We start from the raw sequence: 27,263 nt of genomic DNA, 5'->3' as shown, positions 1-27,263 counted from the left end.
TTCTGTTGAACAGCTTATAGAAATATGTTTATTTTGCATCCTCGTATTTGCATACATACCACTCTCCTTGTTTCTTTGATAAAAGTTTTATGGGCAATAAATTATAAATCATGCTTATGTATAATTTATCCTTTTAAATACATATTTTATTTTTTGGCTTTTTAAATGAAAACTATCTTTAGCTTTGTATTTTTAAGGGAGTCAAATTCAATACTTTAAGAAATTCATGAATAAAGCATGTTTCAACCTTAATTTGCATTTTTATAGTGTCTGCTGTAGAACAGTATAGATTTTGCTTTGTGAGTGTACTCTTTCAAGCAGACACGATTCCCTTAAGAATAAGCCTTGAGAAAATTCACTTGCCCTTCATAAAACATACATTTCATTATCTTCCTATAAATTGGACATTTCCCTTACATGGATGTGTATTTGTGTCTTCTCCCTGAATATTGTAATATCCTGTACTTCACATACACACACTATACAAACAGAAAATGACCATTCTATTGTGTTGAATTAAGTGACAAGTGACCTGACATGAATCCAAAATGCACTGTACCTCCAGGAAAATAATCTTGAGATTATACAATCTTTAGAGTAAGAAAATCATCTGGGAGATTAGTTTTCCTTAGCTGTAATCAGGTTATAGACTTGTGTTAATATGTTAATATGCTGCGTTTTGTAGCTATCAGTTTGGAATGTATTTAACGTTCCAAAAATTTTTTGTTGAGAAATTGCAAGGGTAAAGGCTTCTCATTCTCTTGGAAAATAAAGCCAAGGACCATAGTTTGTCTAGATTGGTTAATCTATACTCAGATACTAGCACAAGGAATAGAGAACACTTTTTCTCTTTCTCCCTTTCCAGTGGCCTATTTCTTCAATTTCCTGTCTCTTTAAGGAGCTTTTCTTTTGTAATGAGGGAAGGAGATGCATTTCCTTTAAGACTAATGCTTTGAATAAGAAAGAAAACTTTGGTATTACCTAGGAGGCATCATCTCAGTGTACAAGGACTAAGGTTATTAACCTCTAACAGCTCTTCCCAGGCATTCTTCCTTTTTATTTTTCCATGTTAGAATGACCTATTGTCTCAGTTATGTTTTGGTAATCATTTGTCTCTCTCTTAATTAAATGTATTTGCTTTATCCCCTGTGTTGTGGCTCCTTTAAAAAAAGAAGATATGGTGAAGTACTAAATCCCTGCACCTAAAATGTTACCTTCTGGTGGCAAAGAACTATAATCCTGGCATTGGGAAGACTGAGGCAGAAAGATTGCAAATTTGAGGCCAGCCTGTCAACCTATTTCCAGAAAACAGAAAAAAGACAGGAAAAACAAGTTTGTGGCCTTATTTTGAAACAGGGTCTTCACAGAGATAATCAAGTTCAAAATGTTAAAATGAGATCACTGGAGTAGGCCTTAATCCATTTGACTGATGTTCTTACAAAAAGGGGAGATTTACTCACCACAGTAGTCACATGTATAGAAGATACAGGGAGGGAAAGCACCCAGAATGAAGAGAGAAGAATGGAGTGAGGAATTATCTGCCAAGGGATACCTGAGGCTACCAGAAACACCTTCAGAAGGAATATGGCTCTACCAGCACTTTGATTTTGGAATTCCGGCCACAAGAACTTTTATTAATGGCAATGGTGTAGTCTGTGATCAAAAATTTCCAAATTCTTTGTCTCACGAATCCATAGCAAGACATGTGGGTATAATGGAGTTTATTGAAAATTAGGGAGAGGAATTACAATATAGACCACGTTGGGACCAGGTGGAAGCTAGAAGCAGAGAGAATCTTTCTCTTTTTCAGGTGCTTTTAAAATTTATGCTAACCTACGGGAAGAACCTGGTGATTCTCAACCAATAACTGATGAGTGGGAAGGGACATGGGTGGTCCCTGGGGCAGGTGAGGGTTTGAGTTGTCCTTGAGCTAAGGTGTGAATAACCTACACACATTTGCCATTGAAAAAAAGACTCAGAGAAAGAGAGAAATGTTCAACCTGAAATATAATATCATGTCATGTATGTTGTTAAGAGTCCCAAACTTCCCCAATGCTTGCCAGCCTCATTTTGATAATAAATTTCTTTTAAGTCTTACAGTTTGTGGCACTTTGTTATGGCAGTCCTAGGAAATTAATACAGTCTCTCATTTCTTTTAAGATAAATATTACATTCCTTAAGGTACATGGCAAGGTCTTTCAGATTCTGGATCCTATAGCTTCTGCTTTACTAATGACTCCATTCTTACTCTATCATGCAACACTATTCGGCACTTTCAGTTCCTCAAAAGGTAACTTTCTCATATTCTCTTACCTATAACTTTTTCTATTCTGCTTATGACAAATTCAGTACTGCCTTCTGCCTGACACAGCCTACCCCAAATTCTTCATGCAACTACTCTTAGTCAACTTTTTAGGTCTAAACATGAATATGATTACTTCTTTCAGAAGACCCTACTTGTTTTTTCCAATCTCCCAAACACTTTACTCTTCTGTCATAAAACTCATCTCATTTCACCAATTTAATGTCTACCTTCCTTGAAAAACTATTTCTCTAAGAGGCACTCAAGTTGCTTTTGCTGAAAAGTACTGACTCCTTACTTGAGCCCACAAATTAAACACAGGAAAAACTTGGCATCTTTGTCTCCATTTTGTATCTGTCTTCTCTCTAAGCCATTCTCTTTACAGTCATTTTACAATCACCTTGGATTCCAACAGGACAAAACTGATAATATCGTCATGACAATGAACTGGAACCACCTAGCTGCCACCTTCCCAGTGAGGACAATGATTCCAAGAATCCTTTCAAACAGGAACCAGATTACTCCCTCCAGGTGGTAACTTTTCAAAACTGGACCAGACAAACTGCCTGAGCAAGACTGTTCTGCCAGTCACAACTGCACCTATGACTGGGACTGTTTAACTATGCATGCCTTTGTCTCCTGCCCCAGTTCTTTTGTTTATTTAAACCTACAGCTCATGTATGTACCCCAAATATGGCTCAGGATTAGCTGAGTGCTTACTCTGTCTCTCCCCAGAGCCTGTCCCTAGTCATGTAATTAATCTTCTTTCTCTGCCTTCACCATGTCTCTTTATTTGGCGTTTAGGGTCAGGGGGCCCGACCTGGCATATGGAATCTCAGAAGTATGGGTATTGGGTCCAAAACTCCGGTTTCATTTCTTGAAGGAAAGGACTATGTCTACCTTGTCCATGCATTTTATTAACTGCCTGAAAAATATTTATTTAACATATAATTGAATTGGAGCATATCTTTTCCCTGTCCTGCTTCTTCATCTTGTTTTGTTCTCTTCTGGTAGCTCCTTGAAATCTTTGGTTCTTGGCAGCATAACTCCAATACTTGCCTCTGTTTTCTATTTGTCTGTGTCTCATGGCTCTATCTCCTTTCTCTTATAAGGTCACCCTTCAGTGGATATATAATACACCCTAAATCTCAGATGTCCTCATTTTGATATCTTTAACCTAGTCACATTTGTTTTAGTATGTCTAAATCCCTTATATAAGGTAGAAAGCAAAGTTGTGAAAAAGTTCTGGTATTTAGTTTTCTGGTAACTGAAAACAGGAAAAAGACACAGAGAAGAGATAAACCAAAAAACAAATTTCAATTTTTTGTCCATTTGACTTACACAAATCTTTTGGGCTCTTACAAAAGCCTAAGACAGAATGTTAGTAATGGTGTTATACCGTTTTATTGAATCTTTCAGCCAACTATTTTACTGTCTTCAGTTTCTTTTTCCCAACAGCCCAGAAAAAGTCATTCCATCTCTATGTGATTTTAGTGATGGGAAACATCCCTCCTAAGAAGCAGCTTTTAAACATTTCTAATCATTAGATAGTTCCTAATAAAACTGGGAAAGTATTTGCTGTCTTGTTTTTCAACTTTATTTTCTGTAGATAATTAAGTAACACTAAATCCTCCTGGACATTGAGAGACCCCATCTCTGGTAGGTCTTCTCTTGACAAGATTCTAATATTGTAAACCTTTTATTTAAATTAACCAATCAAACAGTTTCATGAAATATTGATGTGGCCTCTCCAAGGACCTCACTTTAGCGCCCTGTGAACGCTACTCTCTGTTTTCTGTGCTATTTCATCAGTCAGATATTTTTCTAGTAAGGATTCAATAATCAACAATCCTTTGATTTTAATGTCCTACAAAAGCAATGACTTATTTATTCTCGCAGTTGAAGGAAATCTTCAGGAGTGTTCCAAACACTTAACCACCTAGGATCTATGTTGATATCAATTCCTCTTTCATTTTCATGGCAGAAGGAAAGGTATAGTGTCAGAATTTCTGTCTCTGTTTCTCTCTCTCTCTCTCTCTCTCTCTCTCCCTCCCTTCTGCCCCCTCACCTTTTTCCTTCCTTCCTTCCTTTCTTGAATACTGGAGTTTGACTCAGGCTATATGTTTGCTAAGCAGATACTTTACCACTTGAGCCACACCCTCCACCTTTTTTTAACTTTATTTTTAAAAGAATGTCTCATATTTTTTGCCTGGGGCCAGCTTTGGATTTGTATCCTCCTACTTCTGCTTTTTGAGTAGCTGGGATTACACACCTGTATTTGTTGAGATGGGTTCTCTGTAACTTTTTGCCTGGGATGGGCTTGAACCATGATCCTGCTAATTGCTGCCCCCAGAGTAGCTGGGATTATAGCTGTGGGCCACCATGTCTGGCCTCCCAAAATCTCTTCAGGCTTTTTTCCAGTGTATCATATATCATGTTCTTTTTACTCCATTGGCTGAAGCAAGTCACATAGCCAAATCTAAAGAAAAAAAACTTTCAGAATGAAATACTGCAAATCGTGTGGCTCACACTAGAAGATTATATATCTTTGTCTACCTGTAAAAGATGTACCTTAAATGTCAGAGATGATTTTTCTGATAATTGAGAATAATATGCAATCTACCAACGCTAGACATTGTCAGAAAAATCATCTCTGACATTTAAGGTACGTCATTGATAATTCCTGGGTTCCCTGCAGCAATTCACCTATTGTCATTTTTATTATGTTTTCCCTCTGGGCAGTCTAGTCTCAACTGATAACATCTGTGGTTAAAAGGCTGTTCCCAGGAAAAGTTGTCATTTTGAGGGCATGGGTTGCAAATGCACGATGTTTCCTTCTGGCATCACTTTATTCTTGAGCCCTGGTGAGTCATTGGCTGGTCACTAATCCCTCAAGCTTTCCCTTTGACTATTGCCACCCTCACTGTACCTAACCCCTAACAGGTACTGTAAAGTCATTGTCATTGGAGCATTTTACATAGCATCTTCATCATTTAAGTAATCCTTAGACAGTCTGCCATTCCCTTAAAATGTGATTCATTTATTTTTTGCCTTGTGTACATTTCCAGGAATGCACCCCAAATTCATTATATGTTGTCACAGTATAGTCTAGCCTTATCCTATACATTATGTTTGCATTAATGCATCCTAACTTCATTTCTGGTAATCATAAATTATCTTGATTTGTGTCAGTTAACTAGAGCCTCAAAATCATTTTTACACAAAATGACATAAATTCATTCATCTTAATTTCATTCTGAGATTTTTTTTGTCTTTAAATTTTTTAGGATAAGTGAAGAGCTTTGCATTATCCATTAAACTTCTTATTTGATTCAGGCCATTTTTCAAGCTTGGCAAGATCTTTAGAGTACGAATTTTGCATCCAATGTATTTGCTACCAATTTAGATTTGTTTCAGCCACTAATAAAGTGATCATGATTTACTTCTGTGTGTTCAGAAAAGGTATTGCTAAAACTGGTGAATAGGATATTTTTAAAGGAACAGAAACCTGAGACATATTGCTGGAGATCTTATCATGTAGACAATGATCCATTAATCAGCAATCACCTTTCTCTCAATTCAATGTCATTTAACTGCATCCACCATGTTCCTGTGTCTTATCCACAATGATATCATGATAGGGCTGTGAGGGCTGTCAAGTTGTAACCATCCTATCTGTTGCCAGAATCAGGTCTGTTGCACTAAAAGACACTTCAGATATTCCCTCTCCCTCTTCGTGTTCTATGCGTTCCTTCCAGACCTGTGCATGAACTCAGCAGAAAAAGACAATCTTTCAAGTACTCATGAAGTACTATGTCAAATACATTGCTCACATTTTTACTTGTTACATATAACTTTCCTCAAACTACCAATCCGAAATGAAAATGAGATTGGTCTATAAAGTATCACAAACTATTCCTTTAATAATGATTGAATGGCCCTTTGATTTTTACCCATCTACTGATTACAAATTTGAATTTACTCTCTATTAACATTTCCTAATCCTCATGAAGTTCATGGTGTTTTTTTTTATCTTAATTTCACAATTTTATTAGCTGGAAATCTTTTAGCTGCCTGATTGGAAGCCAAACCACGACATTACATATCCTTCACCAAACTGGTAATTACATTCTCAATTTACCAGAATTATTTGTGATGAAATGCAATTTGTTTCACCTAAGTTTTCTCTGAAACACTAGCTATTTCTATTCTAGTTTTAAAATTCTTGTGTTTATCCTGTCAAAATACATTCTATATTCCAAAAATCCAAGAAAATATAGCCAGTATCCAAGACAAGAAACTGATACCTGGACCTAAGTTTGCTGGGACTCATGGTAAGTGTGCAGTCAACTCACTGAGAAGAACTGGATATGAGGAAAATAGGAAGGGCAGGAAGGGTTATGGTGGTATTTGCAAAAGTTTGAGGACAACAGCAAACAAGACAATGGAAAATAAACTTACTGAAATGATTAAACAGTTGTCTCTGTGGCTCACACCTGTAATCCTAACTACTTGGGAGGATTAGTTAATTTTAAATATCACTCCACAAGCTTGCCTAGCAAACTCAAGGCCCTGAGTTCAAACCCAGTACACACACCATACACACACACACACACACACACACACACACACACACACGCACAAGAAGAGACTCCAAAAATAGTTTTACTCATTAAAACCCATTCTTTTGAATAGATAAGACTAGATTGCAATTCAAGATTTTATTGAAAGCTGTTATTTTATTTTAAATAATGTAATTAAAAATTTCATAACTCAGAAAATACCAAAAGGATCCATTAATAATTCTAACCAAATCTATATATTCTACTCCTAAAACAACCAGCTATTTTGAAGACACAAGATTATTGGGGTTTTTGTTTTTCTACCTGTAATTTTAGTCTGAGTTTTTATCACTTTAATGGCTGGTGTCCAGAACTGATTGACAGGTATGGTAATGAAGTACAAAGAATATGCAAATTGAGGTCTTGAATTAATAGCTTTGTAAATATAGCATTTTTACTCAACTCAGGTTTAAGCCAACCTAATCTTTTTCTTTTATGAGAAGTAAGCTGCACACATTCTCCCAAATAGAGAGATAGGTGTACTCATTTATCCTTATTGTTCTATCAGTGTTCTGGCAAAGAAGGCTGACTACCTTCCTCTCAATTTTTGTAAGTCCTTTTCTTTGTTGTAGGCCAAAGGAAGTCTTACCTAATGTGCACAGCTTTTCCAGACTCCTTTCAGTGTACTTGATAGGCACTTAGCATAAATGATCTCACCTCTTTTCTTAAGTGTCCATGATGATGATGATGATGATGATGATTTAAACTGCAGATTAACTTTTGTGAAGTAATTACTAATTACTTGTGGGAGTAATCCCTCAAATCCTTGGAGATACTTAAGAACATCTGCTAATGCTACCTCCTATTTTTTTTTCCAACATTGGTATTCATTCCCATTTTTCCCTCAATCCTCATCTTTTCAATCTTTCATTGAAATAATGCATGTGGGCAAAATCAGTGGACTCAATTAACATTAAAATAAATTTAGAAAAGGTTGGGTGTTCTTTCATTCATACTAATGCCATCTTTGTAATTAGCTGATATTTTCTAACCAAACCTAACAAGGAGAATTCTAAGAATCTTGATGATTTTAATCATTTCCTACATCATGATGAAACCCTTTACTATGTACAATTTAATATATGTCAATGAAAAGCTAAACATTGGAAAAAATGGTAATTTTAATAATGTTCTTCACTTATTTTTCAGTCTCTTATTTATATTTTTATATATTGGTTATATTTTTGGTTTATTAAAAATTCTCATAACCCCAAATTTTAAACTACTTATTTTATCGTTTGTTTTTTGAGTGGCGTAAAATGTAATAAAAATTATTTTTCTAAGCTGAAAAGCATATAACACATTAGAATTTCCAAACACAGTTAAAATCTTGAAATGTAAGTGTTTAAAGAGGTAGGATTCAGGGTATTAAAAGCTATTAATGTACAATTACTTAGTCTCTGGTGCCATCAGATCAGTGAGGTATTACCATACCTATTAACATATGTGATTATTACTCTACACAAATCAATATCTTAAAAGGAACAGAATTCCCTACCTTTGTGAATCCTTACTAGTGATTCTTATTTCTGAAACTAGCCCATTTTTATAATTACAAAGTGATATTTAAAACAAAGTAAATTAGGTTTACTTTACCTATATACTACAAAAGGTCAAATTCCTTCTGTTCATGTATTCTATCTTCTAGATGGGATAATGTTAAGGTTTCTGAAAAATATACAGATATCATCGCTTCAAGGAAATCAAACCTTTTGTTTTCTCAAAATTTTTGGATGTCTATTCAGTGGATTTCAGCCTAGATGTGGAAGGCTGTGAGTTCAATTTATGGTCACTAATAGCATCTTAAATGACATATAAATTTTTTATTCATTATGATATGCACATTGTTTTAATGAACAGAAATAAGTGTGCAAGTAAAAACCATGTTCCATAGCAAAATGCTACTTTCAGTAATGTGGTTCATTAAGAGCTCACTAACCATATTAGGTTACAAATTTGCATGAGAACTTCATAATTCATGTTTTTTCACTGGGAATAACAGTATTTTAAGAGGGTCATAGATACGATGAGAAAAAAGCATTTAACTGCACCATGAGGCTTTTATTTAGGAAAGTAGACAATTATTTGCTTTTTAGATGATTTCATTGAATTCCATTGCACTTTCTAGTAAAATCTGATACATATTGACACTTCAAGAAACCTCTTAGAAACTAATTTTATTAGTTCATTTTAAAAGTAAAACTAATTTTATTAGTTTTATTAATTGTATGTCACTTAACCATGAATTGCCTTCAGTAAGTAAAATAAGTACAGAAAAGTAGAATTAAATACCATCAGAAATTCAATGCACTGATAAGCATAAACCAAGCTACTTTGATCTGTCTTCATTAGTATATCATCACACATACTTACCACCTTGTTAACTGCCCCAATTCAAGTTTATGCAGTGTTATCCAGTGGCCTTATACACCATATGAGGCAAGTTATCCATTCATTACATGCTACTAGCACAGATGTCTCATATAGATTCCTATTGATTATCTGTCTTTCAAAATATATTGAGATTTAAGAGTTAGTCACAGCAGAAGAAATGACTATAGAAGGTGAGGTCTTGGTTAAATTTCCCTACTAGTAAAGGAAACAAACACAAATCAATTCTTGTTAACTTCTTTATATCAATCACACATTATCAAGTGCCACGTACTCACGTAACTGCTGAATTCCTAGGGTGATTTAGATAATGAGATTCAAGTGCAGTTAGTGGAAAAGTTTCTTTATTTTCTTGCAGTACTAGGGATTGAACCCAATCTTATCCATGTTAGGCAAATACCTTACCTCTAAGCCACAATCCCCAGCCCTGTAATTGTGATTCTTGACTAAGTTTGGCTGTAGATACTTCACAACCCCTGCAGCAATCTTCAGTCATTTTAAAATACAATTGTATTTATTAAGCATCATCTATGAAGAAGTTTTTTTCCTATGCAGAAATTTTAAGAATTCAGTAAGGAAAGATCCTTATATTTTTAATAGGAAAGGAAACAGCATGGGTAATGAAAATCTATTTAAATGGTAGGAATATAAATTAAAACTGTTGCTGTGAAGCTCAAGTCAATTCAGAGTAAGCCTAATACTTGTGTTGGACAGAGTGGGGCACATCTATAATCCCAGCATTTGGGAGGCTGAGACAGGATAAACTTGAATTCAAGGCCAGCCTGGGCTACAGCCTGACCTATATCAAAAGAAAAAACAAAATGATAACAATAGTGTTTGTATTTGTATAATTCTTTATAATTATATTTCTCATGTCCATCCTCAGAATAGTTTTGGGGTTAGATCCTTATTATCTCCATTCTATTGTTAATAAAAGTGTGGTTCAATCTATCCTGAGGAAATTATAAAGTAGAAGAGTCTGAACTCAAGTTTTCTGATTCCTGGTTTTGTTCTTTTTATATATATGCCCTGGCCACAAGGAGAGCCTAGAAATACATCTAATTTGATCCAGCAATTAAATGAACTTTTAAAAACCAGAGGGCCCAATGCAAATCTATTAGTACATATAATTAGTCAAGCAGCCAAATAACTTTATTCTCCCTTGGGGGTTCCTTATTCAGTCTGATTGTTTCAAATTCTGCTGACATGTCATTGTATGCCATTTTATATGGTTCTTTTGTTTCTTTCTCAATTTTTTAGTTAGATGATTGAATCTAGGTGACAAAATTAGACATAACCAAGAGGGCCATGCTGTGAGTTTTTACCTTAAAAAAAAGTATTCCTTTTCTGTGAAAAAAAAAAGTTTTCAAAATATATTCTTGCTAAAATGAAAAGTTAATTTAGTATACACATGACTTTCTATTTGATGTACTGTAAAGTTAGGAATTCTAAGACCTTTCACCACTATGGTAGTGGTATGGAATTCTTTTCCTGCCACTATCTATGGTCAAAGGAGTTATCTAATGTAACCTGACATATTGTCCTCCAAATAGACAATGGACAATGGTCTGTGTCTGGGAGGAGTTAAGAAACAGTAATGAATATTGTTGAATTTTTGTTTTTATTTAACCACATGTTAAAAGAGAATCTTGATCACTGTATATGAGCATCATAGATGCTTGTATAGTACACAAGATGTGGCAAATGCTGGAAATACAAAATGAAAGTCTAAGAAACCTATTTTGGTTTATTTTCATACTTCATTACAAAATAAACAATCAACAAAAGAATTATACAAATGAACACAATAGATGTTCACTAGATTGTCAAGGCAAACAAGAATGTGTTTTTCACTCTAGCCATATACCACTCTCTGACAGAACTGTAGGCAAGTGACAAGACATCACAAAGAAAATACAGATGGTCCCTCACTTCTGATGTAAGATTTTTAAACTTTACAGTGGTGTGAAGGCAAGATGCATTTAGCAGAAAGTGTACTCCAAATTTTGAATTTTATTCTTTTACCAGGTTAGTAACATGTGGGATGATAATTTTTCTCTCACAGTGCTGGGCAGTGGTAGTAAGGCAAGGCTCCCAGTCAGTTAGCAATCCCAAGGATAAACAAAGAACACTCTGCAGAGTACTGTGTTTCTAAGACAAGATTTTGGCAAATTAAGTGTACTAATGCATTTTTGGCTTACAATTATTTTCAACTTACAATGGGCTTATCAGACATAACCCCATTGTAAGTTGAGGAACATCTGTAATTGTCTAGTGTGCCTTGGGAGGCTGTGTTCTTATCTTGTCATTTAATTCTGAGATCCACACTGGGAAGAAGGCAGAAGGTGAAAGAGATTTATTTATAGCAGTTAAAGAAACATCTATTTTATATATAAGAAGAAAAATAAGTAATTTTAATAACCAATGTGTTTTTCCAGTACAATACTAAGTGCCCAACATGAAGTTAGACAATGGATGGGCTTTTCTTTCTCTGAAACTCTTTCTAAAGTTTGGTTTGTGACTATTTAGAAAATTTCTGCACCAACAATTTCTTAATTCATTTATTTTGCTGTATGTGTGTTTCAAAAAAAATAGAGTATGGAACCAATTTTAAGATGCACATCTTGATCTAGTTTTCTCAAATAGAAATCTATCAAACCTCATGCCTTGCTTAAATTAAGAAAGATGACTTTTCAACATGTACATGCATTTTATTTACTTATTGCCTCATATCCTGACTTATTTTACAAAGTGTTTGAGGCAACCACATGTACATAATTTTTATAATATGTAATGTATTATCAGCTTCATGGCACAGGCTAAACAGCACTAAAAACCTGATGATTTCTTAAACTCATGCAAGTAGAATAAAATAGATGATGTTAACTTATTCAAAATTGGAATTTGAGAATGGAGATAAATCTAGAATTTGTCCCATATTATCAGCATACTCGTTCCTTCCTTGTGTATGTACTAACTCTTAACAACACATATGATAAAATCTGCTCAGTTTTATCAGTTCACTAAAGCCATTTCCAAACTGTTTTTAATATAATATCATAAAATTAAATAATAAGCCAGTATGAACATAAATATAGTAATTTAGCCTAACTCTTTCTCCATGGAAAATGAGATAGAATGTTCATGTTTTAATGGTTAGTATGTTTTAATATTCATCATGTTTTAATTTTATCATTTCCTGAAGCTTAATAAGAGAATAATCTTAATTTTCAATGGTATAGTTATCAGGTTGAAATTCATCTCCCCAAAAAAGTATGTTAAAGTCTCAACCTCCAGTACCTTAGATAGACTGTGACCATATTTGGAAATAATGTGTTGATATAATTAGTTATGATGAGGTTACACCAGAGTAGGGTGGACTCTTAATTCATATGACAAATACTCATAGGAAAAAGAGATAAAGGCACACAGAGTTGATGACCATGCAAAGACAGGGGCAGCCATTTAGAGATACTATCTACCACAAGCCAGGGAACACCTGTGGCTACCAGACGCTAGAAGAGGCAGGAAAGGGTCCCAGGAGTTTTGGAAGGAGCAAGGTCTTGCCAACACCTTGATTTCTAACTTATGGCCCCCAGAACTGTCAGAGAATAAATTTCTGTTGTTTGAAGACACTGAGTTTAGTATTTTGTTACCGCAGCTTTAGAAAACTAATATAGTGGAAAAGAATTTTGAAAACGAAGAATGCATTATTTACAAATGAGAAAAGTGTTTCTATATGACCATTTTTATATGTCTTTTATTTTTTTTCCACCAGGAATTTATAATTTTAAAACCCTTTCACTCTTGAGATTTCAAGTTGGTGAAAATAGAATTGTATCTTCAGTAAGTAAAAGTTGATTAATTTATTCAACTGAATTTACCCCATGCTTTTATAGATTGTGTTCCCTCCATGAATTTATCTGTTTCCAACATTTGACTCATCCATATTAAGGATTCAACAACATTACATAATTTTTATTTCTGAATATTCTTTCCTTTCTTTCTAATATATTATATGAAACAAATTTTAAAATTTTCACTCTTGAGAGCTTTCTTCAAAACTACATAAATATGTATATTTATATATATATATATATATATATATCATTGGACATTTGTGTTTATATACAAATATTTTTGTACATGTAAGTGATTAGTCATAGCCATTTAATTTAGCATTTGACTAAAGTTCTATTACTAAAAATTTAAGCAAAATTGTGTCACATATATATCTTCCTATATATTTATCTTTGAAGCAACTTTGAATTAAAATTTATGCAATATTTGGCCACATTCTAAGGGAGCGCCATTTGGTGATTATTTCTTTCACTTAATTGAGTGGGCATGCAGCCCTTGGGGGAGGGAATGAATTGCATCCAGAATCCTGGCTCTAATTAGAGAAACTAACAGCAGAGCTGTGCAAATGCACCTGAGCCACATGTGTGGCCTTGGATAGCAACTGTTTTTATTTTTTTTAAACAATTACAGAATTAATTCCTAACTAAACAATAGACATCTGGCCATCATAAACAAAAGTTTCAAAGAATTACAATAATGAAGAAATTAGTCAATACTGAAACTTGCATGTGACAGTAGTTTTCATCTTGAAGTTACATGGGAAAACAGTAGCTGATACATACGTATGGGCACTTGATAGTGACTTATTCTAAGAATCATTCCTAATTTGGTCATTTTGAAGCAGTGATGAAAGATTGAAATCTATAGCCACTCTAACGAACATGGTATATTATTTGCTGAGAAAATATCACCTAGAATTGTGGGAAAAATAATTGTTCTTCAAAGACATTCCCATCTTAATCACAGGCAACTTTAAAAATTATATGTTACATGGAACAAGTTCTTTAAAGATGTGAAAAAGAATCTTGGGGTAGATAAATTATCCTGGATTATCCAGGTATGTCCTTAAATGGGGAACTTAAAATGAGAGAGTATCATTATAAAATGTGGTCAGAGAAAGGGAGATGTGACTCTGGAAGTGTGGTCAGACAGCTGAAAGTTGCTGTCTTTGAAGATGGAGAAAGACAATCAGAAGTCAAGGAATTTAAGTGTCCTTTAGGAGCTAGAAAAAGTAAAGAAATGATTTTCTCCTAGAGCCTCTGCAAAGTAACACAGCCCTGCTGACACACTGATGTTAGTCCATTGAATCCCATGTCAGACCTTCTGCCTTAAAAATGAGACATTTACATTGGTCTAAGCTACTAAGTTTGTGAAATGTTTTTATAGTATAGTGAAAACTAGTACACTATAGATGATACTTTAAAAAAATACTATTTAGGTATTCTGCATAAATTTCAACTAATTAAAGCTAGTTTTGCTGAAGTTAGGATCATAGTGATGAGTATATACTTTATAAAAATATTATTTTGAGCCCATTCTCCACAAACTAATAAAAATAATTGCCTATAGAATTGAACATTTATAAATTTTGTACATAACAATGAATAATGGTTACAACAACTGTTGGCATTCTGTCACTTAAAAGCTTAGTTTCAGCCCTTTGAAAAACCCCATTTTAGGGAGACTAAAGGAACATTTTTTTTCCTCCTAGGTAATTTCTAAGAAATACAATACAGTGTCGTCCCTGACTGAACTCCCACTTCCTGCCTGAATTCCATGGGATGCTACTATACTAGATGTCCAGCAGGGGAAGCACTGTTTTCCCCACTAACCCCATAACAAGATGAAATTCACTGAATCTAAAGCTGATCACATGTGAGTACATTTCATTTCATTATCGGAAATCACTTAGCATATTTTCCTTGAAAGAAAGATAAGAATTGGGTTGTATGTGGGAGGGAACAGGAAAAGAGTAATGAATATTTCATGGTAATCTTTTTAATTTAACCATATGCTGTGATAGAATCTTGATCACAGCATAGGTGCTTTACATACCATTAGCAAGACCATGGCAGAAGCCAAAAGTAGAATGCGAGTTTCTATCCATCCCATACCAACTGATTTTTGTGCAGTCACATATTTATTTATAATTCATGCATAGTTAGAAAAGTATATGTTTCAGGTTTGAGTGCTAAACAGGACAGGACTTTGAAACAAAAAGTGTTCACTAGGATTGTCCTAACCAGATAGGATGTGTGTTTGCTTTGACCATGAAGTATTCTATTACCAAGCCCTTCTCAAGTAGAGATTGCTCACAAAAGAGTAGCTGTATGCTGCGCTTAGGAAGGTTGCATGCTTCCCTACAGGAAAATGCTGGCAAATTGTTTAATAACAGTTCTAATGTATGGGAAGCACAGGGAAAATACATTCCACATCATTTGTCAATTTCTTTGACATAGAGTGTTCTACAATGAATAATTTCAAGCTAATAAACTAAAGTAACTGAATGTGGAGTTTGGAAGAAATACACATGATCAATCCTAGCAATCGAGTAGGCACAGACCAAGCATACCATTAGCTATATCTGGAAAGAGTTCCTACAGCCACATAACCAAGGTATGGAGGTGGAGCCATGTGTAATGAGATTCTACAGAAGTCAGAATGACCATCAGAGAATGAAAATTAGTTCTTCCTTTCTCCTTGGGCAAAACCTATGACTTTCAGATTCTAATACTGTCTTGGTGCTACTTGTGGGGACAGGGGCAAAAGTTAGGGGACTGTGGAAATTCACTCAGTTAAAGACTAAAGTACTATATTATTTTAATTATAAATTGTTTTAAAAACTGAAAATTGAAGATTTACTTAATGGTTTGTGGTTGCTATATGCATTCAGAATTTGAATACGCATAGTTTACTGTGGGAAAATCTTACTAAAGAAAGAAAACAATTTGTTCTGCAGCTGACCATCTGATTTGTGAATATTTGAATATTTGAACAACTACTTTTTAACCTTCCCTAATTTTCGTAAAATATCATTAAATGTGTTGTTCATAAGAAGACTTCTAAATTTTAGTTGTATTTTCTATAAGGTGGGTTGACAAAACTTACTCAAATCATTTAATAAGTTGGTATCAATAATCTCTACTTTTGAAGCACGGAGCAACTAAAATTATTCAATAAAAGTTTGCAAGCAGTGGAAAGACCCAAAATGGAAGCTAGCATAGGGAATCAGAAATGCTAAGCTCCATGACATCAGAAATCTCCTCAGATGTCGAAGCTACACTTGAGTAATTCTGACTGCTCCTAGCCAAAATAATAACTGCCAACACATTAGGTGCAGATAAAATTCAAAAGCTAAACTTTTTTTAAAAATTTTTATTTTGTTCATATGTGCATACAATGTTTGGGTCATTTCTGCCCCATACCCCCACCCCCTCCCTTAACACCCCTCCCCCTCCCTCTCCCCCCGACCCCCCTCACTACCCGGCAGAAACTATTTTGCCCTTATCTCTAATTTTGTTGTAGAGAGAGTATAAGCAATAATAGGAAGGACCATGGGTTTTTGCTAGTTGAGATAAGGATAGCTACACAAGGGAGTTGACTCACATTGATTTCCTGTGCGTGTGTGTTACCTTCTAAGTTAATTCTTCTTGAATTAACCTTTTCTCTAGTTCCTGGTCCCCTTCTCCTATTGGCCTCAGTTGCTTTAAAGTATCTGCTTTAGTTTCACTGCGTTGAGGGGCTTTAAAGTATGCTTTAGTTTCTCTGCATTGAGGGCAACAAATGCTATCTAGTTTTTTAGGTGTCTTACCTATCCTCACACCTCCCTTGTGTGCTCTCGCTTTATCATGTGATCAAAGCCCAATCCCCTTGTTGTGTTTGCCCTTGATCTGATGTCTGCATATGAGGGAGAACATATGATTTTTGGTCTTTTGGGCCAGGCTAACCTCAATCAGGATGATGTTCTCCAATTCCATCCATTTACCAGCAAATGATAACATTTCGTTTTTCTTCATGGCTGCATAAAATTCCATTGTGTATAAATACCACATTTTCTTAATCCATTCATCAGTAGTGGGGCATCTTGGCTGTTTCCATAACTTGGCTATTGTGAATAGTGCCTCAATAAACATGGGTGTGCAGGTGCCTCTGGAGTAACCTGTGTCACATTCTTTTGGGTATATCCCCAAGAGTGGTATTGCTGGATCATATGGTAGATCAATGAAAAACTGAACCTTAAATCAGCCTTTAATTACACCCAACAGTCACAAAAATCTCACACAGCAGAGCCAGCAAGGCGTGGCTGCCTGGGAAAAAAAAAAACCCTGGCTGTTTCTCTTAATTTTTTTTCTTTTTTCTTTACATTTTTTTTTTCTCCCAACAAACTGGAGACAGAACATCAATCAAAATCAAACGCTGCGACATCCTGGACACCTAGCTGGTGGAAAGCATCCCTATACCGCACTGCCCTGAAAAAAAAAAATGGGGCCATTTCTCCCAGCAGCTGGCTCGAAAACTACTTGCATGAAACTGCAGAACGAATGGGGAGCATCACTCACCACATGCAACTCTCTTAAACACATCCCAAGAAAATATTCCAGCATAGCACTGGGCAAACTAAAACCCCCTCCCTCAGCAAAACTGAAAAGCATAAACAGCAAATAGTAGTCTAACACCAATGACAGACTTGAGGGTGGAATTGGGAGCTGAACCTGCCCGGAGAACAGGGGTGGTGCAAGGAGCCAAAACATCAGTGCTGAACTCTCAATGAACTAACTCAGGTAAATTAGCAAATGCTGAGCGTGGGAGTGGGGTGACAAGCCAACCTCCCAGAGGAGCTCCCAGCACTCAGCAGAGATCAGGAACACCACAAACGCTGAGAGTGCAGAGGTGGGTGGATCCCAGAGCTGATCTCTGGGACAGAGGGCAACATTCAAAATGGAATTACCCCACCTTGCTGGGGGAGGAGCTAACCAAACAGAGATGCATCTGAAGGGTAACACAGCTGTTGTTTAGTGAAAACAATGGCTCTGACCACCCAGCATAAGCTGGCATTGTTACCTCACCTCACAATTCCAACTAATCTTCTGGACAGAAGGACCAACTACTACTCACAAGCCAGTCACCTGATGAGACCACATCAGAGCTTCTGCTCATATGTGAGTATCAGGATTGGACACCTGAGGAATAACTCCAGAACTTTCACCAAAAGACTGAACTTCTTGTTGTCCCTGAACCTGGGGATTTTTATTGTGCTTCTTTTTTGTGTTTTTATATTTTCTTTTTTTCCCCTTTTTCTTTCTTTTTTCTTTTTAAAATTTAACTTAATTTTATTTTTATTCCTGTGTTGTTAACTTTACCATCACTATTTTCTTATCACTATTCTTACCCTCTTCACTTTCCCTCATTCTCCTGTGCTACAATCCATTGTTCTCCCTCCCAACTACACTTGCTGCACATTCTCATCTACTCTCTTCCCCATCTTCACCCCCTCCTCCAATCATCCCCCAACCTGTCTCCACACTACCTCTCTCTCTTACACACTCACAACCTGCTGACTAGGCAACTGTACCAACTGTAAACAACACCAGCCCCCTGTAATCCCTGACATAAACACCATGCATTACAACAACAGAAATAAACCCAAACACACACAAAGGCCACAAAGCCCAGCAGCCACTATACTGCTTTCCCACCCACTCACCCCTTTTCCCATCCCCCCTTTTTAGTGCCATCTTTACCAATTCCCCACATCTATAACTTACCTAATAACCATTTCCCCGTTAACTCCCACTGTTCGTAGGTATTACCACCAAGGGGTTTTCTGAGCTTCTGAGAGTGGTGGAGGGAGGAAAACTCCACAAGAGAGGGGGGAAGACCCACCTCCCACATGAGCTATAAACAAACAAGCAGGCCAGAGAAAACAGGTGCAGTGTCACCTCCCCCAGTGTGCTTGGAAAGGGGAAAGCTTGTACCAGTGGCTCATGCACGTGAGAACTCTGAGTAAACAAAGCCTGCAAGGCCAGGTGAGTGCTAAGCTCACCCCAGAGATCTGCATAAATAATGCCTCCAGCAACAGCAGGCTGACAGCAGTGGGCAAGAAAGCCACAGCCACAGATAGCCATTCACAGACCTGTCTCCAGACTCTTTTTTTTCTCTCCCTACCTTTGATGAGAAAACAACCGAACTATACCTGCCTGCTGAAAAACTTACTGTAACTGTATTGCATTTGAACTTGGAACACTTGTGAGTTTTGTTTTTTTGTACAGTTTTGTTCTACTTTATGTGTCCCCTTTGATGAGAAAACTACAGAACAACATCTGAGGCACCATCTCCAGGATTGGAGACTGAGACAGACACCAAAATTATTAAGACTGAAACTTCATTGTATTTGAACTTGGAGACTTTTCTTTTTTTTTTCTATTTTTCATTTTGTTTTATTTTATTTTATTTATATATTTTTTCTTTCATTTACTTATTTTCTATTTTTATTCTTATCTTTATTCTTTTTATTTTTTATTTTCAATTGTCTCTCTGTCTCTCTAATGCCTGTTCAGCTTACTATCGATTAGTACACTAACGTTCCCTGTTTATATCTTTGAAACTTTTTCGTTTGATTCTTTGTTTTGTTTTTACCTACTTGTTTGTTTATTTGTTTTTTCCTTTTTCTTTAACATCTTTGTTATCCATCTCCTCTCACCCTTCCATTCTAAATATCACCATTGTTATTATAACAAGCTAGAACATACTTAATTGAACACAGTACAGGGACAGAAACAACACCAAGGACAATGACAGGAAGAAAGAAAAAAAATGGGGAAACCACTTTCTCTAAACCAAAAAATTAGTACAGTAACCAGAGGGAAATGAAGAAAACAGATACTCAGATCTAGACTCCAACAAAAGGAAGATAGACTATGCCAAAGAACCCAATGAAGCCCACAAGAATAATTTAAAAGAAGACATACTACAGGTACTCAATGAGAATTTTATAGAGATAATACTGGATATGGTCAAACAAAATGTAGAGAAGACACTCAAGAAATTCCAAGACAACAAAAATAGAATTTGAAAAAGCAAAGAAGAAATAAAGGAAATGACAGAAGCACTATATAAACACCAAAGTGAAATAGAGAACACGATTAATAAACAGATAAATGAACTCGGGAAAAAATTGACAACATTAAAGAGGAAATCACCCAGGATATGGAAAACCTCAGAAAAAAGAACGAAACAGAACTGCAAAACAAAACGGAAGGCCAATCCAGCAGAATAGAACAAACAGAAGACAGAATCTCAGAACCTGAAGATGAAATGGTAATTAAAGGAAAAACTGAAGAACTACTAACTAAACAACTCAAGACCTGTGAAAAGAAAATGCAAGAACTCACCAACTTCATCAAAAGATCAAACTTGAGAATCATGGGCATCAAAGAAGGAGAAGAGGTGCAAGCAAAAGGAATGCGTAATATATTCAACAAAATAATAACAGAAAATTTCCCAAATCTAGAGAAAGATATTCCCATACAGATGCAAGAGGCCTCCAGGACACCAAAGAGACAAGATCAAAATAGAACTACCCCAAGACATATCATCATTAAAACAACAAGTTCAGAAACTAGGGAAAGAATATTGAAGGCTGTAAGAGAGAAAAAACAAATAACATACAAAGGTAAACCCATCAAAATCACAGCAGACTTCTCAACAGAAACATTAAAAGCAAGAAGACCATGGGGTGAGATCTCTGGGCACTGAATGAGAATAACTTCAACCCCAGGATACTCTACCCAGAAAAACTGTCATTCAAAATAGATGGAGCAATAAAAGTCTTCCATGATAAGCAGAAACTAAAACAATATGTGACCACAAAGCCACCACTACAAAAGATTCTTCAAGGGACTCTGCACACAGAAAGTGAAACCCAGCTTAACCATGAAAAGGCAGACAGCACCAAACAACAGGAAAAGAAAAAGCAAGACAATAGAGAGTAACCTCAACTTAGGTACACACAATCAAACCTTCAAACAACTAAGACAACTAAATGAGAGGAATCACCACATAACTATCAGTACTAACGCTTAATGTTAATGGACTTAATTCACCCATCAAAAGGCACCACTTGAAGAAATAGATTAAAAAGGAAGATCCAACAATTCATTGCTTACAGGAGACCGATCTCACTGACAGAAATAAACAGGCTTAGGATGAAAGGCTGGAAGAAGACTTACCAAGCCAATGGCCCCTGAAAACAGGCAGGAGTAGCAATACTTATCTCTGACAAACTAGACTTCAAACCTACACTGATCAAATGAGATAAAGAAGGACATTCCATACTAATAAAAGGGGAAATAGACCAAAAGGAAATAATAATTATCAACCTGTATGCACCCAATGTCAACACACCTAATTTCATCAAACATACCCTGAAAGACCTAAAAGCATATATAAATGCCAACACGTGGTTGTGGGAGACTTTAGCACCCCATTATAATTCATAGATATGTAATCCAAACAAAAAATCAATAAACAAATCCAAGATCCATAATATGCAATAGATCAAATGGACCTACTTGATGTCTACAGAAAATTTCATCCAACTTCTACACAATATACATTTTTCTCAGCAGCCCATGGAACCTTCTCCAAAATAGATCATATCCTAGGGCACAAAGCAAGCCTCTGCAAATGCAAGAATATAGAAATTATACTGTGCATGCTATCTGATCACAATGCAGTAAAACTAGAACTCGACAACAAAAGTAAAGAAAAAAAACATGCAAACAGCTGGAAACTAAATAACTCATTATTTAATGAACAATGGATCATTGATGAAATAAAAGAGGAAATTAAAAAGTTCCTGGAAGTCAATGAAAATGAAAACACAACCTATCGGAACCTATGGGACACAGCAAAGGCAGTCCTGAGAGTAAAGTTTATAGCCATGAGTGCATATATTAAAAATACTGAAAGATCCTGAATCAATTACCTAATGATACATCTCGAACTCCTAGAAAAACAAGAACAAGCAAATCCCAAAACAAATAGGAGAGAAATAATAAAAATAAGAGCTGAAATCAATGAAATAGAAACCAAAAAAACCATACAAAGAATTAATGAAACAAAAAGTTGGTTTTTGAAAAAATGAACAAGATTGATAGACCCCTGGCAAACCTAACTAAAATGAGGAGAGAAAAAACTCAAATTAGTAGAATTAGGAATGCAAAAGGGGAGATAACAACAAACACCATGGAAGTCCAGGAAATCATTATAGAGTACTTTGACAACCTATATTCAAATAAATTTGAAAATCTTAAAGAAATGGACAGATTTATAGATGCATATGATCATCAAAAACTGAACCAAGATGATATTAATCACCTGAATAACTATAACACAAAATGAAATTGAAGCAGCAATCAAGAGTCTCCCCAAAAAGAAAAGCCCAGGACCTGATAGAATGTCTGCTGAATTCTATCAGACCTTTAAAGAAGAACTGATACCAACCCTCCTTAAACTGTTCCATGAAATAGAAAGGGAAGGAAAACTGCCAAACACATTTTATGAAGCCAGCATTACACTTATCCCCAAACCAGGCAAAGACACCTCCAAAAAGGAGAACTATAGGCCAATCTCCTTAATGAACATTGATGCAAAAATCCTCAACAAAGTAATGGCAAACCGAATTCAAAAACACATCAAAAAGATTATTCACCAGGACCAAGTAGACTTCATCCCAGGAATGCAGGGGTGGTTCAACATATGAAAATCAATCAACATAATAAACCACATTAACAAAAGCAAACACAAAAAACACTTGATCATCTCAATAGATGCAGAACAAGCCTTTGATAAGATCCAACACCATTTCATGATAAAAGCTCTAAGAAAACTAGGAATAGAAGGAAAATACCTCAACATTATAAAAGCTATATATGACAAACCTACAGCCAGCATTATACTTAATGATGAAAAATTGAAACCATTCCCTCTAAAATCAGGAACCAGACAAGGATGCCCACTATGTCCACTCCTATTCAACATAGTACTGGAATTCCTAGCCAGAGCAATTAGGCAAGAAGAATGAATAAAAGGAATACAAACAGGTAAAGAAACTGTCAAAATCTCCCTATTTGCAGACAACATGATCCCATACCTTAAAGACCCAAGAAATTCTACTCAGAAGCTCCTAGACACCATCAATAGCTACAGCAAGGTAGCAGGCTATAAAATCAACATAGAAAAATCATTAGCATTTCTACACACTAATAATGAACAAACTGAAAAAGAATATATGAAAACAATTCCATTTACAATAGCCTCAAAAAAAATCAAATACCTAGGTGTAAACCTAACAAAAGATGTGAATGACCTCTACAAGGAAAACGATACACTTCTGAAGAAAGAGATTGAGGAAGACTCTAGAAAGTGGAGAGATCTCCCATGCTCATGGATTGGTAGAATCAACATAGTAAAAATGTCGATACTCCCAAAAGTAATCTACATGTTTAATGCAATTCCCATCAAAATTCCAAGGACATTCATAAAAGAGATTGAAAAACCTACCATTAAATTTATATGGAAACACAGGAAGCCACGAATAGCCAAGGCAATACTCAGTCAAAAGTACAATGCTGGAGGTATCACAATACCTGACTTCAATATATATTACAAAGCAATAACAATAAAAACAGCATGGTACTGGCACAAAAACAGACATGAAGTCCAGTAGAACAGAATAGAGGACCCAGATATGAAGCCACACAACTATAACCAACTTGTCTTTGACAAAGGAGCTAAAAATATACGATGGAGAAAAAGCAGCCTCTTCAATAAAAACTGCTGGGAAAACTGGTTGGCAGTCTGCAAAAAACTGAATCTAGATCCATTTATATCACCCTATACCAATATTAACTCAAAATGGATCAAGGATCTTAATATCATACCACAAACTCTAAAGTTGGTACAGGAAAGAGTAGGAAATACTCTGGAGTTAGATAAGAACTTTCTCAATGAAACCCCAGCAGCACAGCAACCAAGAGATAGCATAGATTAATGGGACCTTATAAAACTAAAAAGCTTTTGTTCAGCAAAAGAAATAGTCTCTAAACTGAAGAGAACACCCTCAGAGTGGGAGAAAATATTTGTCAGCTACACATCAGACAAAGGACTGATAACCAGAATATAGGCAACTTAAAAAACGAAATTCTCCAAAACTAATGAACCAATAAAGAAATGGGCAAGTGAACTAAACAGAACTTCCTCCAAAGAAGAAATTCAAATGGCCAAAAAAACACATGAAAAAATGCTCACCATTTCTTGCAAAAAAGGAAATGCAAATTAAAACCACACTGAGATTCCACCTCACCCCTGTTAGAATAGCCATCATTAGCAACACCACCAACAACAGGTGTTGGCGAGGATACGGGGAAAAAGAACCCTCTTACACTGTAGGTGGGAATGTGAACTAGTACAACCACTCTGGAAAAAAATTTGGAGGCTACTTAAAAAGCTAAATATTGATCTACCATTTGATCCAGCAATACCACCCTTGGGGATATACCCAAAAGACTGTGACACAGGTTACTCCAGAGGCACCTGCACACCCATGCTTATTGTGGCACTATTCACAATAGCCAAGTTATGGAAACAGCCAAGATACCCCACTACTGACGAATGGATCAAGAAAATGTGGTATCCATACACAATGGAATTTTATGCAGCCATGAGGAAGAATGAAATGTTATCATTCGCTGGTAAATGGATAGAATTGGAGAACATCATTCTGAGTGAGGTTAGCCTGGTCCAAAAGACCAAAAATCGTATGTTCTCCCTCATATGTGGACGTTAAATCAAGGGCAAACACAACAAGGGGGTTAGACTTTGAGCACATGATAAAAACGAGAGCACACAAGGGAGGTGTGAAGATAGGTAAGACACCTAAAAAATTAGCTAGCATTTGTTACCCTTAATGCAGAGAAACTAAAGCAGATACCTTAAAAGAACTGAGGCAATAGGAAAAGGGGACCAGGAATTAGAGAAAAGGTTAGATCAAAAAGAATTAACCTAGAAGGTAACACACACGCACAGGAAATTAATGTGAGTCAACTCCCTGTATAGCTATCCTTATCTCAACTAGCAAAATCCCTTGTTCCTTCCTATTGCTTATACTGTCTCCAACAAAATTAGAGATAAGGACAAAATAGTTTCTGCCGGGTATTGAGGGGGTAGTGGGGAGAGGGAAGGGGTGGAGTGGGTGGTAAGGGAGGGGGTGGGGGTAGGGGGGAGAAATGATCCAAGTGTTGTATGCACATATGAATAATAAAACAATAAAAAAGAAAGGGGGTTTTCTGTATAATATGTAAACAACTGGTCTGGCATTGAAACTGAATTTGTTATTGCTAAATTATACCTCCAGGCCAGAGACAGAAAAAGCACTTCAACCTAGCTAACAACCAAGTAAGTCATGACACAAAATTTAAATCAGGGAAAGAAATTAGGCAATCAAAAAATCACCAAGTAGTCTACCAAAAACATAGTTGCACAGCACCTAGTGATATAAGGGAAAAAGAAGAAGGGATGGAAAACACTCTCCTCAAAAAAAAAAAAAATTCAATATAGCATTCAGTGGGGAATGAAGAAAATGGATACCCAGTTTGACCTCAAATGTGATAAATGTCACTAAGGAACCCAGTGACATTGACATAAAAACCTTCAAAGAAGAAATCTCAGAAGATATCACTGAGAAATTCATGGAGAAGATGCTAGATATGGTTAAAAAGAATATATAAGATGGATTCAAGAAATTTCAAGACACCCAAAATAAAGAATATGAGAAGAAACAGAAACAAATAAAGGAACTCACAGAGGACTTCAATAAACAGCAAAGTGAAACAGATGACACTGTAAAGGAGAGATGTAAGATTTCAAGAAGATAACACAAAATATAAAAGAAGATTTGAACAAAGATATGGAAATCCTCAGAAAAAGTAATCAAACAGAAATCATGGAAATAAAAGGTCCCTTTAGTCAAGCAAAAAACTCAATGGAAGGCCACTGCAGCAGACTAGAACAAATGAAAGAGAATCTCAAAGCTCAAAAATAAAATAGAAATGGAAGAAAAAACAAAAGACATCTGAGTCAAACAACTCAAGAGCAGCAAAAGGAATATGTAAGAATTCAGCAACACCATCAAAAAACCAAACCTGAGAATCATGGACATTGAAGAAGGAGAAAAGGTACAAACCAAAGGATGCATACCATATTCAACAATGTAATAACAGAAAATATCCCAAATCTTGAAAATGTTTTGCCTATTCAGGTACAGGAAGCCTTCAGAACACCAGACTTGAGCAAAATAGAACCTCCCCACAGCATATTGTCATTAAAACAACACTCACAGAGAAAGAATATTGAAGGGTATAAAAGAGAGAAAAAACAAATAACATATAAAGGTAAACCCACAAACTCACAGCAGATTTCTCAATGGAAATGCAATAAAGGTATGTAGTGAGATATTTGGGGGTCTGAATGAAAATATCTTCAACCAAGGATACTCTACTCAGCAAAACTATCATTCAAAATTGATGGAGTAATAAAAATCTTCCACAATAAACTGAAACTAAAATAGTATATGACCACCAAACCACCACTATAGAAGATTCTAAAAGGAAACATGCACACAGAAGATACAAAGAAACAAAACCACAAGAGGATGGGAAGCATCAAACCACAGGAGAAGAAAAGACAAGTAATCAGAGAGTATTATTGATACAACTGCACACTATCAAACCTTTAAACAACAAAACAACTACATAGCAGGAGCACACAGCATAAACACTGAATGTCAATTGACCACCCCACCATCAAAATAGTTAACTAGATAGTTAACCACCATCTAGTTGGTTAACTAGATCTAAAAGGAAGATCTGACAATTTGTTGTTTGTAAAAGAACCATCTTATTGACAGAATTAACACTGGCTTAGGGTGAAAGGTTCAAAGAAGATTGACCAAACCAACGTCCCCAAAAACAGGCAGGAGTGGCAGTACTTACATCAGACAAAGTAGACTTCAAACTTACATTGTTCAA

Source organism: Castor canadensis, chromosome 5, assembly GCF_047511655.1.
Source record: "Castor canadensis chromosome 5, mCasCan1.hap1v2, whole genome shotgun sequence".
Taxonomy (NCBI): Eukaryota; Metazoa; Chordata; class Mammalia; order Rodentia; family Castoridae; genus Castor; species Castor canadensis.
The sequence above is the reverse complement of the archived record's forward strand: the minus strand, read 5'-3'. Positions refer to the sequence as shown.